Here is a 15,387-nt window from a genome sequence, read left to right as displayed (position 1 = left end):
AGCGATTCGGGTTCTGAGCTAGGGAGCGATTTGTTGAGTAACGTCAATTAAATTAAATGATGTTACAATTAATATTTGAATAATATGTCAAGTTTAATTGTTACAAAATTGGATCGATGTGCCGATAACGTCAAGTCCAGTTACTGAACGATTTCATTCAGCGGCCGAAAAACCGATGATAGATTCGTTATAAATGGACAATGCGAGCTGCTTCAGATCTGCTTCGGACGCGTCCAACTCGTTACCAAACCGATAGATACCAGTGTAAACGTTTGCCGTTAGATGTATTGAATAAAGCTCGTCGATATGAATCATTTTCGGGTATTTTCAAATAGATGGCTACCAGAAAAAAACTTTTCAGATACGCTATCATTCATTCCACGACGTTCTTTAAGAATGATTTTTGGCAATAACTTCAAAGTTTATGACGATATTTGATTGATACTTGTTGAAGGCTTGGAATTAATTACTATTTTTCTCTGTATTTTGAACATATAACAGGTCAATTAAACATATTTTTTTGGCAAACTAGTTTTTTTTTATTCAACATAATTCCCTTCAATGGTGATACACTGATTACAGCGACCCTCCAACTTTTCGATACCATTTTTGTGGTACGATTTGTGCTTTGCTTTAAAATAGGCCTCAGTTTCGGCGACCATCTCTTCATTGGACGAACATTTCTTGCCAGCAAGCATTCTTTTGAGATATGAGAACAGGAAATAGTCGCTGGGGGACAAATCTGGAGAATACGGTGGATGAGGAAGCAATTCGAAGCCGAATTCATGGATTTTGCCATCGTTTTCACTGACTTGTAACACGGGGCATTCTCTTGGTGAAGCAGCACTTTCTTTTTCCTCAAATGCGGCCATTTTTCGGTTATTTCGTCCTTCAAACGGTCCAATAACGCTATGTAACAATCACTGTTGATTGTCCTTCCTTTTTCGAGGTAGTCAATGAAAATTATTCCATGCGCATCCCAAAATACAGACGCCATAACCTTGCCAGTCGACTGTTGCGTTTTCGAACGCTTGGGGCGGGTTCATCGTGTGCAGTCCACTCGGATGACTGTCGATTGGACTTCGTAGTGAAATGATGCAGCCATGTTTCATCCATTGTTACATATTGATGCAAAAACTCGGGTTTATTACGCTTGATCATCTTCAAACACTGTTCGGCACCCACTTTGCACAGAGCTTTCTCATATTTAAATATTCGTGAATGATATGAAAATCATTTTGTGAATTTTTTAAATGTTTTCGCCGGTAACAACTTCTTTTGTGTTTCCACTGCGTTCACCGTCTTCGGTGCTTATTTCACCACATCTAAACTTAGCATGCCAATCCTTGATGGTTGATTTTCCTGGAGCAGTGTCGGGAAACATGGTATCAAGCCAAGTTTTTGCTTCAACTGTAATTTTTCCCTTCAAAAAGCAATATTTTGTAACACGCGAAATTCCTTTTTATCCATTCTTATCACAATAACAAAAGTTGCTTCACTCGAAACGTTATAATTCACAAACTCATGATCCGACAGCTGCAAAATTTATACACGCATCTTTTGAAGGTTAGGGCTAACTAAAAAACATATGGATTTTATTTTAGTAGTGCCATCTATGCATCAGGCCGGCGATTTTTCGATTGACCTGTTATGGTTATTCAGTAGTGAATAGCAGTGAATGTTTAGTGATTTCAATAAGAAGCCCTTTTTCTTCTGTCTAGTTGGCATTCGATTCTTGTAGTAACATATTGACTTCATCCATACTTATACAAATCAAGCTGTCACATTATGTTAAATATGATTTTCTATATTATTTGGTAACTGAAAAAAGAACATAATTAATGACATATATTCAATACACAAAACAAATGAGGAATAATCTTAAATTTTACCAATAGTGTTATAATATGGAGAGCATTTAGGAAGATATAAGTATCAGCAGTTAAAGAAGTTGCCATTGTTATGGTTGACGACTCATTTAAACGTCGAAATATAAGTATATGTTAAATCGCAGACATAACATGGTGTATGTGATCCAAGATTCTCACCATTCTTAAAATGCTTTACAATATCCACTTTTTATCAGAAAGGAGAAGATGGATATCAATCAAATATTAAACAAATAAATCCTGTGACAGGTACAACATATACCTTTTTTTGTGCAAGTAATGTCTATGCTGATGCAATCTTGTTCTTCAGATCAGGTCAGAGCCAGATCTAACATCAATGAATCGCCATGATATCACTGCACATATGTTTAAACAAAATTATAATCGTTGATAACCTTGATTACATATCACTTGGTACGAAAAATGACGTTTGAACAGGACAGCATCCGTCGGATCTCATAGATTGATTATATAATATGGGATCTATATCTCATTGAAATATGATTGCACTTGAAATTTCATTTAAAAATATATTTAAACCAACGGTGTCAATCAAAGATAATAACGAATCGAATTTGAGTGGAATTTTAATTGGAGTAAATACGTTGTTTATAAAATTACTTCGGTTACGACAATAACATGGTTTGTTGTTTATGATTCTAGTATGTCCAAAAAAACCCAACTTTGTTATCACTGGACATATTTTTCTGGAATGAACATATATATTAAATTATCTAGTTAACTAAAATTAAAGTATGAATTATGTCTTAAATGAGTAAATGAACATTAAATCCAATTAGAAAAAGTGAAATTGATTCCTTTTACCGACAAGAGTATGTTTAAAGCAAATATGTTTGACTTGCAGTGCAAAACTAAGATTGAAAAGGTATGAAACGTGAACGTGGAGTATAAGATTTTGGTTAATTTGATGTAATTATCAGTTAACAGCACGTAGCTAGTTGTATTTCCTAAAGTAATTTCTGCAGTTTGTATGAACGTATGATGTCTATGTATGAGAATATATGTGGAATATCATGTTTTTATTGAGAAAATAGAAGAATGATGTTTGTTAGATACCATGATAGAGTTTATTTTTGCTCATGCGATCACAATTTAGCTGACTAAGCTGCTATATCTGATATATTGCCTGCAATGTATGTTTATGTATGTACAAAGGATGTGCTGCTCCAGCGTTGGACCATTCTTGTTCCCAGTTCAAATAGTCATTCCTCTAGTCCTCCACAATTTCAGTCTGTGAGGGCAGTCACTATTATATACTGCATTACACTGTATTTATCCGACAATTAGCATATTTTATGATGGATGGTTCTCGTGAAATCCAGAATTTTGAGGATGGTGAAAAGTTCAGCTTTTAATATTGCAGTTGTTGTTGGAACCTTACATTGGCGGTTCAATACTGAACATGTGATGGCACTATATGTATAGTTTTGTTTCCCGAGGCCATTGTTTTTAAATATGTATTATGTCGCTTTATTTAATTCGGTTATTGAAGGGCTTAGCTATTAATAGACATTATAAGTGTACATAAATGTGCATCTACCCAAACTAAGTTCAGGAAAAAGTATAATAACAAATAAACGCAATGGATTTAAAAGCTCGAAACATTTACGTCATTACTTGAAAATAAATTGCCACTGACAAAAAAATTGCTTTAATTCGCGACATCGTCGTGATACCGATGCACCATATGCCTTGACTGTATATAATTGAATAGATAGTATATCGGCAATTGAAGCACAGGTGTTTGAGTCATTAAAATATTAACAATTATAAATGAAATATCGATTAGCTATCGATAAGCATATTGGCTGAAACAATAATTGATATAAACGTTATTAATGAAAAACAAATACAAGTTTTGTTGTTTTGAAATATATATATATATATATATATATATATATATAATAATGATATGTATATTAAAGTAAGAGACCCAAAAAATCCAAGAACTGATGACAGATTAAAATTTCATACAGATCCTGCATCATATGTTTAAATCCATTTAAGTGCCCACATCACTTTCACTCTAAACAATTTTCACAATTGTTAAGAAAAATTGGTAAAATGGGTGAATTAAAATATTTCTCATTATTTTCTACAACTTCTACTGATATGACGTTACTAAAACCAGTATTCATTTTTGCATTCTTCAACAGTTCGAAATCCGCCAAGTCATGCCGCATCATCTTCGTAGATCCACTTTTCATCGCCGCTTACAATACGCTACAGAAAAATCTGTGTTTTGCCGACCAACCTATGAAACGTGATATTGAAAAAGCCCTAAATAACATTTTCAGTCAATCCGTGCAGTAGCCATTTCACCTCCTGTTGGATCTGTTTTAGTACATTGACACGTCTAGAAACTGTTGATGTATCAACTACTAAACTGTCTAAATGTTCTTTGAGAGTTTGAGCCCAGTTTTCACCCAACATGAGTATTTTATTGTCTTGAATTTAACTCTTTTGCATATATTGTCAATATAATTATCATTCGATACAGCGGTTTTATCATCACAGGAGGATCCAATATCACCCACAAGAAACCTCGAACTTAGTTTTAACAAAGTCGAATTGTGGTTGAAAACATGGCGTATCAAAGCAAATGAGATAAAATCTATCCATGTGATATTCACTCTTTGTAGAAGAACTTGCCCCTCAGTAAAAATAAATAATTATAAACTGCCTTTGTAGAAGATCTTGTACCCCAGTAAATATGGTAACTCTGAACATTTTGATCCACGTTTGACATGGCAAAAATATATAGTGACAAAAGGCAAAGAGCTTGGACTTAAACTAAACCAAATGTCTTAGCTATAAAGGTTTAGCTATATAAGTCAATACTTAGACCCATTTGGACCTATGGTATTGAATTGTGGGGTACTACTAGCAAATCAAACATGGCTGTCCTTCAGAAGTTCCAGAATAAAGCGTTGCGAGTCATCATCGATGCCCCATATTACGTCTTCAACAGGCTAATTCAGTGCAAAATACTCTGAAAGAATGTTAGTGCATCCCAATGTACTCGCTAAATAGTCAAATGTGCACGATGAGAGTAAAGAGCGTAGTCTCAAACGCATACTACCATACGAACTGATTAATAGACACACAGAGTGAGATTTAATAATCTCTAGAATAACTTAGTATAGTCTCTAGAATAAGATTTAGATTATAAGTCACTTAATAACGAAAATCCTAAAACAATACTTATTGCCCATGGGCAGATTATTGAATTTCTAAGGGATTAATAAAGTAGTGAGTGTTCGGAACAACAATGTTGACTGTGAATTGTTATGCATTTATTCATTTTAGAAGATATCAATGAAATGTAATTATCTAGAATATTCTGAACTTGAAGCAGATGGAATTGTTTCCTTTGGAAATTGCAGAGAATTGGAGAGGATTCTTCCTCTTTGGTCTAATGTGTTGATAGTCCCTTAATCTTATACCGATAGTATAGTCCATATGAAAAAGTTGGTTTCAATGCCGAACTAAATTTCTATATAAATATCATTTTAATGGATGATTATCCAATGTAATTTTGTATTTCTGGAATGATTTCATTTCTGTTTTCATCATTCATCTTAGCAGTTTACATAGCGGTTTTATATTGCATCAGCTACTGTATAAATGACAATTTTTTATTATTAATTTTTGTTTTAATATGTAATAATAATTAATATATATTAATATAATATATATCATCTTTTGATGCTATATTGACCTCACCAAATTTATGATGCACTAAGTTCTCGCATCATATCGATTGAATATAGAATAAGAATCTTTTTATTCCTGGAGCGGAATTAGTGTTTTTCTCCTAGTCCAAGGACGACTACCATGGAGAAATGTACCATAACATGTTTCTGTTATGGTTTGAAAATCAATTGTTAAATAACCTGGAGCAACCATCAGTTATTATTATGGACAATGCACCATATCATAACACACACCAAAAAATCCCTACAATAGCATCAACAAAGGCTGTAATTAAGGAATAACTTTCAAAACACGAATTGATTCAAATTGTTACTAGGTAAATATAAATGAAATGTTTCATTACGTTTTTTTGCAATTTACTTTTTTTCGAAATAAGCCCGAAAAAAGATATACAGTAGATCAGATGGCTGAACAATATAGCCACATCGTATTATGACTTCCTCCCTATCACTGTATATTCAATTCATTGAGTTGATAAGAGGGGTAGCAAATACTTATTATAATATACATGCTGGTCGAGAAAAATTCCATCAAGAACTGTTTGGATTTGTGGAAGGAAGCATTGTCAACCATAACACCTTCGGTTTGGATGAACTCGTTAAGACATACAGAGGAAGTAATTGACAAATGGTGGAATCATGAACATGTTTTAGTGAACGTGAAAGTGACTAAAGGAAACTTTTAGGACATGTGATAATGCTGTGGAATTGTGGAAATTCCTGAGACAGAGTGATGAGAGTGGAAACAAATAAAGGTATGCACATAATTAATAGAAAATAACTGTAGAAAATTGTATCGTAGGGCGTGAAAGATTTGTGTGTATAGATATGATTGTAATAGCTCAAAACTAAACACGAGCATTATGATGTATAATCATTAATTAGGTGGATTAGGCCTCCAAGGGGATACCACTACCTAAACAACGCGGCTAGAAACTCTACTTCATGGGTGGTGTGGAAAATAGTTTAATGTAAATCAAACAACTCTAACCTACAAACCATTATATCCGTGTTCTTAATTGTAGTTTTAAATCTTTCGATAATATATGCTTTAGATTTACTATAATGTTAAAATAAATTATATTTCATAACAGTAATTTTGTTTAATTATTTTTTTTAGATTAAAAGCGTAGTTGTATGTCAAAGCCAAACTAAAACAAACAGTTAATGCGACGTTTTGACGTCACATATTTCGATGACGCATATATAAATAAACCCTGAATACCATATATATATATATATATATATATATATATATATATATATATATATATATATATATATACATATATTCAATTTTTATTCAAAGTTTTTTTAGTAATGCATCATGGATATTTATGACGTCGAAATATTGCAATGTTGCCGAATTAACTTTGAGTTTTAGTTCAGTTTGGCTTTGACATACAAAAAATTCTAATCTAAATAAAATAATTGAACAAAAATACTATGAAATATAATATTATATAGTATATATATAAATTGTTAGAAATCGCATCTGACAGTATTTTACAGTGCTCATTTGCGTTCGACACCATGCTTCCTCGTGATTTATTATTTTTATCTGCACCGTTGAGAAAAAAACTTTTCAGATTACTTACTAATGATCCGCCATTAGCAACCGAAGCATCCAGGACCAAAGGACCCTCCTCGCCCCCCGAATCCCGTCGCATTCTCTCCACCGCTGCCGCCACGAACCCCTCCCTCTTCCTCTTTTGGTCCCTAACTTTTGCACCGATGTTTTGCTTACTGGTTTTTGCAAGCTAAATAACCTTTTTATCGCCGTATCGTACATCCCACTGTACGGTTGTGTGTATGTGTGTGTGGTACGCTTAATGATGTTCCAGATAAAATGTAATTTTCAGGAATTTTCCAATAATAAATCATCGGAAAGTATTGAGTATGTGGTTCAGAGTCCTCTATATCATACGTTTCTGATAACTTAGGTTCCGTTTAATTTTCATTTATTCGTGTGCCAATTGATTTACTGGCTGAATTTGAAGATGGAGTAGTCAGGATATTTGAAACAAATTTGATAATCAAAAAATTTGATTGAAATGTGTACCATGTCTAGTTATTGTTTTCTTGTTTATCTATCCATTATATGTAAACATCATATGGTGGCAAAAATATTCTTATTGTACTTTAAAACAATATTGTAACGTTTAAGTAAACTTAAATCCAACTGTGATCAGTGAGAAAAAATTACTTTAAAAATGCTAAAACTAAAACACTACCAAAAAAATACTCTCCAAAATCAGTCCTTTGACATTTAAATGATAAATTAGTTCCGTAAAATAATACTGGGCGCTTGATAAGATCACACAGCACACATGGTTTTTTAGATTCCTAGATCAAAAATTGATTTCACCATTAGGAAAATTCTACGTGCTGTAGTTTGACTTCATTGGATAAGTCATTGGAAGAACTGAAATGCTTCTTCCTTATCTCATACGATACTTATATAACTTAAATGAGCCATATTAAAAATATATTAGACTATATACTCCAAACATTTGAGAGCTGAGTTCAATATTCTGCTATAGGTTGCCTCTATATGTCTAATAATGAATATTATAAAAACATGTCAAATATTTACATAATAATAACCTTGTATAGTGATCCAAAACAGTTATAACAATCAAATCATCACTAAATTAATATCACGTTATTCGCATATTTATTAATTTTCGTGAACGTATGTTTTGTTTGCCTTCACTGTATCCTATTATTCTTCTGTTTGGGTGAATAAATATGAATAATGTTAGTTTAATGATTATTTACGTTCAGTAAAATCTTTCTCACGTAAAAGACAAATAGAAATTATTTAACTTATTTGTATCAGATATTAAACGCACAATGTACTTTATAAAGACTTTGTTCGAAATATTCGATTAAGGTTAACAGTTTAACTTAAAAACATTAGAAAAAAATATTTGGTTTAACTGAAATTATAGATCAAACAAGAAAGCTGCGATTGAATCGTTGGAGGTAAAACGAAATGAAACAATGGTGTTTACATTATGTAATGGTTACTTATTAACGATATAAAATAAAATGTGGAAAATACTAGTGATAAAAAGGCTGTCAGCGGTGTCACCTGGTGACGAGGTTTGGGCAGTCGATGGTGGCACGGCTAAACCAAACGATGGTTGGTTAATGAATGGTCCAAAGTATCCTTCAATAATCTCCCAGATAAAAGTCTTGGGGTTGACATCTATTGGTTATCGTGTTCTAGTTGGCGCTGCTGGCACCCCGCCCGTGTTCAACATCTGGGATTATATTTCTGGGTATTTTGTAGACAGGTATTCCACGATGCAAAATTCGATATGTCTCAAGGTCGCTACAAATCTAATTGCACAAAATATTTCGAAGTAACCAAGCTTTGCTTAATATTTGTTAAAGATACATATATAGGGGTTAGACAAAATATTATGACGCGACGCGTATGAATTGCTCAGTGGCGCTTTGTTCTGCGACGGTTAAAACAAGCATTCGGTGAAATAGATGATCCCTCAGATGTTGTTTAACATTTCCCCAGGAACAGTATTCACAGTATTAACAACACACAGTGGAGTAACGATCATAAACCCTCGACATTAAGTGTCAAACCTATGATTGGATTTCTCACAAGACCTCAACACAATTGAACTTTTATAGGCACTTTTATAACAGATATTGGGCAGCAAAGTTCCAACTTAAACATCACTGAACAAAATGGCGAATGTTTTGGTACAAGAACAGGTTAACATACTACTTGAAATTACTCTGAGACTCTATGAATATATTTCGCGAATAATTGCAGCTGTTTTAATATAAAATTGGTGGCTCAACACCATATTAATAAATAAATAAGGTGTATATGGCAGGTGTATATGTCAGCTTATAAACAATAATTTTCTCCTATCACCACTTAAATGTCTTTGGTATAACAGAGAGTTACCACCACTATTAGTAGACTAATAGGATATCTGGACGGTACAAGCACTCAAATAATATGTGTCAAAATATTAGGACCGTAAAACTTCGGAAAGCCATAAAGTTGCATGAGATAGTCCTGATTTTAAATATGGCAGAAAATAGTTAGTTTACAATTTTAAAAGAAATTCTGAGTTGCTTTTGAAATGAGTGTCACATTTTCTCACCTCACATCAATTTAAAAATAAAAATATGCATGCGTATTTGGACCTACCGAGGTGACATGAAATGATTACTAAAGTCGAGATACGATAAAGGTTACAACAGTGATCCAGTATTATATATTTAAATTAGCGTTGGGAACTATCGACTGAAAACAGTCGAAACAGTCGATAGTCAAAAAACTAGCTGCAGTCAAATGCACGATTCAACAGTTTTTTTCAATTCGTGATGCCCGGCGAAGATTTCGTAATCTTTCCTGTATAAATTGTGACAGAGAAAAGGACGGAGATAATTGCTTGGAGCAGTTAATTTCATTTGTGCTTATATTTTCCAACGGTAGTGTAACCGAGACGGAGATGTACATATTCTTTCACGTACTAATTTTACAAAAAAGACAAAAAATACTGAATACTATTAACATACAATTAATAATTTAATTTTAATGTATACTTTTATTTTTAATTACTTTTATATTTGAATGTTTTCTGAATTTGTAAAAAGGAATATAATTTTTTTATGGAATGGAATAATACCCTACAAATATTTTATCATATTTTAATATGTTAATTGCTATTTTCAAATAACATACTGTAGTAAATATAGACAATATAATAGAACTTAAACAAAACCTAAAAACTAAAGATTTACAATAACCACAAATATTTAATAAACATTCAACATATACCTAATCATAGAAAAAACTAATTGATAACATAATTAAAAATGATCGCACAATAACTACTAGAGTTTTTGAATAAAGTAAATGCTTTATTTATAATAGAACGGAAGTATTTTTTAACAAAAATCGAGAGAGTACTCCAAATATTACCTATTGTTGTCATAAAAACAGTCAAAAGTATTTCACTATTTATCATTCATAATTTTAATCTTTTTACCCTATTACATTAACAATCTTGAAAAATATCGTTCCAAAATGCTGCTACATTAATATATAATATTTACAAACAAACTACCAACAAAATCATAAAACTATATATATTACACATATAAATCTATGTAAGCATAAATTGGTACATTTTTGTCAAGGTCGCGGTTAGGATGACAGAGCCAGAACGTTAAAAATCAGTCGAATGAAACTAGCAGAACCAAAAATAGTAATTAAAAGTATACGACTGAAACAGTCGATAGTAAATAGTAACGAAATCAGTCGGACCGAAAATAGCGACTGAAAACAGTCGACTGAAACAGTCACTAGTAAAAAGTAGTAAAATTAGTCGAACAAAAAATAGTAACTGAAACAGTTAATGGTAAAAAGTAGTCTAAACGTTCGATAGTCGATTTCAGTCGATAGTTCCCAACACTAATTTAAATAAAAACTATGGTCAGCTTACTGAACAGTACCAAGTGAATGCAGTCCAAAGCACCCAAAAATGTCTAAAAACTTATTAATCAATGTGTTGCTAAACAGTAAATTGAAAAAAAATGTGCTAAAGACGTTACGCGAATCCCTCGAAATTAATTGTCTAGTATATGAATAATTCTTAAAAATATATGTCTTAGTTATTCAGATTATTTTCAATCGATTAGTTAGGTCCCATATCAGAGAATGCCGCGTTAATTAAGCTGGTGGGAATCCGAATATCGATTTCTCGAGTTTAACATCAATATTAAAATTTCTGTTACGCAATGATGTTTATCTCAACGTGAACAAGGCAGATGATATCAGCACGATAATATATTGTAGTGTCAGCCATTTTCCCATATATTTTTTAATTATAACTAGTGATTTATTTCGGTCGCGCTCAATATCTCTCTATTAATTTAGTGGATAGCGATCTTACTCCAGAAACAATATAATTTAAGTCGTTAGAACGTGATCAGATAAACAATAATTACGAGACCTATCATCAGACAAACAAACGAACGTATTTAGTCACGTAATAAAAATAAAAACGTCTTCCGACCGAACGCAATTAATAACAACGAATTAATTACCAAATATAGTAACACACCAACGATTCACTTACTCATCAAGATTATCTTGGTTTTAAAATTATTCGCGCTAATTCTTTAATCTGTAAGTCTCCATTGTCTCATTGTGATCAAGTGGTGATTAAAATAAAAATGAACATATATATGGTCTATTCAAAGGAGGAGTGAACTCACGTCATCAATATGGGCGTGTCGAAATTTGTAAATTCGTTTTACAGTCAGACAATATTTTCCTTCTCATTTTATTCTAGTTAAAAAGAGATCGAATGCTGTTTGTCAAGTTCGAACATGTAACCGAATGAGCCGGCAAAAGTCGTCCGTTTCCCAAACGTCTGCAAAATTCTTCAAAATATAAAAGGGTTATAAACCAGCAAACGTTGTTTTTTAACGCTTTTTTGTCAAATCGCCGCTTATTATTACTTCGGTTTAAAATTCCGAAGCCGTTACATAGTCAGAGTCAGTTTTATCGAACAGGAACGAGATAATGGAAGCCCCCTCTTGCCAGTATAATGTTACTGAAGTAAGTATTTTTACTGTTAAATATTAATTGCTGCGGTTTTTATTGAAAATATTTTTTAGCGTTTTGCAGCTGCACTGAATACTAGTATGGGTACAGTCACTAAAATATTTCAAAAAATAAAATACAATATGACCTTAAATTCACCAAAAAGAAACCGTCTTTATGGGAAACGGGCGAGGAATCAAGATCATCTTGATGTTAGCTGTATGAGAGATCAAATATACGAAATGTATAAAAACAGTTAGTAGTTTTTTTCAATCGAAACATAATTTAATACAATTATTTCAGAAAAATTTGTTAGTCTGAAATGTATCCATAAAAAGCTGAGAGATATCCAGATATTTGAGGGATGTAGAACATCCCTTCATGTGCTTTTGGATAGTATAGGATTTAAGTGGTGTAAAAATAACCCAGGAAGGGGTTTAATGAAACTTACAGACACTGATTTTAAAAGAATACAATTATTAAAAACTTATAACGAAATCAAAGAAGAATTATTATATTAATAAAAGTCAGTATATAATTAATATAATTTAACTGTAGGAAATTGTATTATAGACAGGGAAAGCTTTATGTGCATGTGTGTTATTGTTCAGAATATACATGAAAGTTTGGTCAAAATGTACGAGGAGAAAAATAATACTGTTTTGCAGATATGGCAAATGTTTTAACAATACAAGAAGATATATAGAGATATATCAAAATGTCTTGACATAAGAACTAAGCGTAAAAGGTAAATATGCTCTCTAATGAAAGTAAAATACATTATTCAGATATACGAATAATAATTATGTGGATTAGGCCTTCGTGGGGAAAAGAGTTCAATGTAAATACAATAAAACTACTCTAACCTATAAATTATTGTGGCTTTATAATTAAATGTAGTTTTAAGATCTTTGATAATATGTGCATTAGATGTACTATAATGTTAAAATAAATTATATTAGGTAACATTTTTATTTCATTATTTTATTTAGATTAGAATTTTTTTATATGTCAAAGTCAAAATGTGCTAAAACTCAGAGTTGATGGAGCAACATTGAGTCATCAATTCAGATAACATGGGTTCAATGCTGCTTTGAACAGTCTATAGATTTATTTATTCACTCATAGATATAACATATAACCACAAAACATAAATATATAGAATGGGAACACCCGTAGCCATTCCAGAGTATACCGGAAAACCCAAATAACGTTGACGTTGTCATTATACATTTTTTCTTTTTATTTTTGTGTATAATTTTAATGAAAGTTGTTGTTATGATGTTACTTTTGTAGCATTCATAGTATTGTTTGGTTAAATATAAAAACATATTAAAAATGTTGTTTTCCAGGATGTGAAGGTTTTATTGAAATTAAATTTCTACTCTGGTTTAGAGCAGTTTTCTAGCGCAGAAACAGTTTTAAAAGGAAACAATGATAAACTAAAAGGAATCTCTTATAACCTCCTGCATCAAGCTTCTGAATATGAATGCATTTCAGTCACCTGGTCCTGATGACATTAATGACCCAAATGTGGAAGAGCATTGCTTAATTAAAGTCGTAATTCCTAATAAAAATATTTCATTAAAACCTACATCGATAATTTAATATTCACAGACTGCCTTAACCTGTTGGAAAGGAAAATGTGGTTACAAGTTAAATATTGGAAACAGCAGTTGTTTAGGCCATATTGGAATCTTTAAAACGATTTATAAGTAAGTATAAATAAAAAACGTTTGTGTCTCTAAAAGATTTTATTTGTTGTTATAAATATGTACACAAACAATTCTAACGAAAATGTCTATTTTTTTAAAGTGACTAATTCTTTGCAACATACTCAGAAAGGCTATGTAATGAGAAATATAATAATTAGGTTTGCTTCTTGTAGTGGATGAAAGAAATAAATAAGATTGCAAAGAGCCAAATGAAAAATACTGCGTGTTCAATTATATACATATAAAAATATCTATAAAAAGGACAGGAAGTTTGATAATGAAAATTCATATATGTAATTCTTAGATTCAGTAAATTTAAACAATCTATTTGAACACATGATTTGTTGTTTGCATTACATACAATTTTCCCATACAATTCATTGTTGACTTCTAAGAAAACATCAGATAAAATTACTAGTTTAAACAACAATTACAATGATACTTAGCCAGAAAAGGTAGTTCCAACCATCTGTCATACTAGAGACTTAATGGTGTGTTATTCAACAATTAACTCTTCTATGAATCAGAATTACACATTTTTTATCGAACGAAAGTATCGAAATTGTTAAAGCAAAAACATTCTAGCAATTATAACTAATTATGTAAATATTTAAAATAGTTGAAAATAAAAGAACTTCAAAGAAACGATTATTGAGTTCATGCTGACAAAATGAGACTATAATATTACCATCCCACTTTCATAGTCATTTTTTTTCCTTATATACTGACTATACAAATAAGTTTCCACAGGTTGACACCACAAATAAATTACGTTAAAACTGTTTGATGTATAAAAATATATATAAATATTGGACATTGACCAATACGTAATTTGGAAAAATTAGTGCATTAGCACATTTTTCCATTTTTTAAAATTATATCGTATCAAATAGGTATCCCTATTATTTTTTTTTAATTCAAAGAAATCTATGGTTGTTGAACGTAAAAGGTCTATCTGATGTTCTAAATAGTAACTGATACCTTAAACAATTTTTCTTAGTAGGGATACGATGAACTAATTCTTCCGATGTGGTGTGCAATCAGAAAAATGAGAAAAAATAATTATTAGTAATTTATAATATTATGAATAAAACTCGAACTTCAGTTCTGGTGTAATAGGTTTCAATTATTGAAAAAACATAATTTCTAATACTAAAAAAAAGACAAAAAAATACTGAATACTATTAACATGCTATTAATAATTTAATTTTAATTTATACTTTTATTTTAAATTACTTTTATATTTGTATGTTTTCTGGATTTATAAAAAGGAATGTAATTTTTTTATGGAATGGAATAGTTCAGAATAATAGTCCATGCTGACAAAATAAGAATATAATATTACCATCTCACTTTCATAGTCTATTTTTTTTCTTTATATACTGACTATACAAATAAGTTTCCACAGGTTGACACCACAAATAAATTAAGTTAAAACTGTTTGATGTATA

General features: G+C 31.3%; 1 protein-coding gene across 4 annotated transcripts in view; it reads right to left on the bottom strand.

The window, feature by feature from the left end:
- ush (Zinc finger protein ush) overlaps positions 1 to 15,387 on the bottom strand; it is a 614,796-nt gene that overhangs the window by 143,227 nt on the left and 456,182 nt on the right. The window lies entirely within an intron of this gene.

This window comes from Rhynchophorus ferrugineus, unplaced genomic scaffold, assembly GCF_030347505.1.
Source record: "Rhynchophorus ferrugineus isolate W39M unplaced genomic scaffold, kcgeb_rfMv2 rfM3, whole genome shotgun sequence".
Lineage (NCBI taxonomy): Eukaryota > Metazoa > Arthropoda > Insecta > Coleoptera > Curculionidae > Rhynchophorus > Rhynchophorus ferrugineus.
Note: the sequence above shows the minus strand (reverse complement) of the source record. Positions and strands in the feature narration are given on the sequence as shown.